Raw genomic sequence first — 3,120 nt, 5'->3', positions numbered from 1 at the left:
ACAATTAAATCCGTAATTTATCGAGTTAAGTACTAATCCTCAAAGTACTTTCTCATTCATGGTCAACTCGGACTATTTTTACCTCTCAATGCATTTTCATAATTTCTTAACCTGATAACTACGGTATTAACTCTTAACGAAAATAATTATAATATAGAGATTCTATGGTTAATTGATTTCCCGAACATTCTCTGATCTTGAAATGATTTCCTTAACAAACTTCTAGCATCTTACACAAACCCTCTTGGGGTTAAAAACCAGTTATCCAAATTTTCTAAGCAAAACGAGCATTTCTTATGCACATTAGTAGTTTTATTGGATCAATATGTCTTTTCAGAGTTATTAACCAACTTCCAGGGATAATTCTTGTCATTTTCCAATATAAGGGTATTTTGTAATTTTACCCTACCAGAGTATTCTCATAATTTCCAATCCAAGTGCCTTTGATGAAATAAATTATAATTTACATAACCAGACTGATTCATTTATCACTTAATCACAAAGCTTGTAGTTTAATTCCAACTGTCCTCCAATTTCTTATATTAATCATCCGAACCATATTCAGTTATCGCATTTTTACTATATTCAGTTCGAGTGTAGAAATTAACTAACTACACAAATGAGATCAAACATTTTTTTATTCATGCATTTACCAATATCAACATGTTCCCATAAAGCATAAAGAGGTAGTAAAGTATTACCTCGATTTTCATGCCATACTAATCGACCATTAAATTCCATTCGAACACCGTCGATCTTGAAATCATCTTCCAACAATTCCTCAGATGCATATCAACAGAAATTACATAAAAAAACAGAGCTTAATTCCCAAAAACAGATTGAATCGGGTGATAAATCAGTCAAAAACAGCTTACTGTGTTCGAGTTTGGCAAAACGGACCCCAAAAATGGATTCGGGATGTGAAAAACTTAATGTATGACTTTTTAAAAATTTTTGACTTTTTAGTCAAAGTCAAAGACAACGGGTTTGATTGGTAATTTCGAGGCCCTCGGGTTCAAATTTGGAAAAATGCACTGCGGAATCGGACTGAGAACGTCGAAAAACGTCAAGATAAGTATATCCAGTCAAAGACAAAGGTCGTTCAACGCCAAGTCAACGCCGGTAAAAGTTTTGGTTAGCAGTGGTCAACGCAGGTCAACGGTCAGCAGTCGACCATTTTACATAAATATCACGCTAACAGAAAGCAATTACAAAATTAGCCAGCTTCCACAAATATTTACAAAACTAACACCCAAATTTTACACAAATATCACCCTAGCAGAAATTAATTACAAAATTAGCACCCCTACGCGCAGTGGCGGCGTATGAACAGTGATACGGTGTCGAAAAGTTCCCTAAAACATTCCTAAAAATTATTTTAAGGCATTTTGAGACACTTACCAAGCTCGGTTCAAAATTTTGAACAGCGAAGAGCTCGATTCCGAAACATCGAAAACTTTGATTTTCTCACCCCTCCACTTGTCGGCGATAACGGAGAAACGGAGGACACCGGTGGACTCGAAACAATGCAAGGAACACGATTATGCGGGAGGTGTCGAAAATGGATGGACGGATCGACGTGAATCGACGGAAAACCAACAAAAATTGAGTTAAAACCGACGATACTTCGAATTGAAATTAACGACGAACGACGACGATTCACGACGAAAGGTTTGAGGGGTTTTGTTCATCGGTCGACAACGAACACGATGGTGGTTTTGGTTCGTCAAGCGGACGTCGAACGGTGAGTAGATAGGAGTTGAAAGGAGAGTTGATAGAGGAGGAAAACTGGGAAACAATCTGGAAACTGCGCATGGAAGGGGTTTATATTTTCTCCTAAAGAAAAATGGTCAAATCATGAGTTTAGCCACTGAATTTCCTGCACTTCTTAAAACGGTCTGCCAACTTTAAAATATTACAATTTAATAAACCGTTTCTTTCAAAATACCAATTAAATTCACCATTTTATAATTTCTTAAATTTTAGCCCCTTAATTGGGGTGTGACAAATAAAACGTTGATAATGTCAAATACTTCATTGTAGTAGCATTAGTAGTAGATTCTAAATTTCTTCAACGAATCGATAAAGATGGAATGGAGAGAGAGCATACATTATAACTAATATATAAGGAAGGGGCAAATGGCAAAGGTAGGTGTAAAAGCAAGTGGGACTAGGAGGGGCATGCAAGTAGGCCCGGGTCAACTCCATCAGTAATTGAATTGCGAGAAAAACAAAATGTGGAGATAGGATTGGGTTGGATAATAGGAATAGGAGTGTAAGGTTATTTCATAAATTTAAAAAAAATAGAAATTAAAATATTTTTTGAAATGAAAAACATGTGTACTAGCAATTGCTGATGGGTAACTAATTAACCATCCTATGGTCCTCAAGTATATGATAATCAATCCTTATCGAAGTAATGCACAGGATGATCAAATAACAAGACTAATGGGTTTGATCTGATTTTTTAGGATTGATTTTAAAAAATTAAAATTAGAATTTCCGCATTAAAGAATTGAGTCCTCATTCCTACAAGATTTTTATTATAGTTCGTGGCGGAATTCAATATCATTTTCGTAGTCATTTAAAAACATTATGTACATTTAATTATTATGTTTTAATATTTTGTCAATGTAAATATATTAAATTATTATAATAATAAAAACCTTTATAGATCATTAAATTTTATATGTTCAAATAAAAATTCAAAGAAACAAAATACATTGATAATAATTTTATTTTTAGTGATGAAAATCTATGATTCCTTATGATGAAAATAGATATTTCAAATAAAATAATAAATATAAATTAAATTAAAAAATATTTTTTTTAAATTACATTCAGCCGAAAACAAATTGAAAGTTGAATATAAATTGATTGAAGTGCTCAACTAAAAGAAAAACACAAACATTTTTTTTTTGTATCTTAAAATAAAAAAGTATAGAACAAATTTATTTCCATTCGTTTAAAAATAAAATAATAATGAAAAGAATGAATGTTAACTCTTTCTAATAAATGATATTTAAGTGGTTTTCAATTTCTAAAGTAGTATATACATTTTTAGGACTACTAAATTTAATATTTTATTAATTATTATTATTTTGAAAGAGACAAACTTAA

This window comes from Hibiscus syriacus, unplaced genomic scaffold (genome assembly GCF_006381635.1).
Source record: "Hibiscus syriacus cultivar Baekdansim isolate YM2019G1 unplaced genomic scaffold, ASM638163v2 tig00111837_pilon, whole genome shotgun sequence".
Taxonomy (NCBI): domain Eukaryota; kingdom Viridiplantae; phylum Streptophyta; class Magnoliopsida; order Malvales; family Malvaceae; genus Hibiscus; species Hibiscus syriacus.
The sequence above is the reverse complement of the archived record's forward strand: the minus strand, read 5'-3'. Positions refer to the sequence as shown.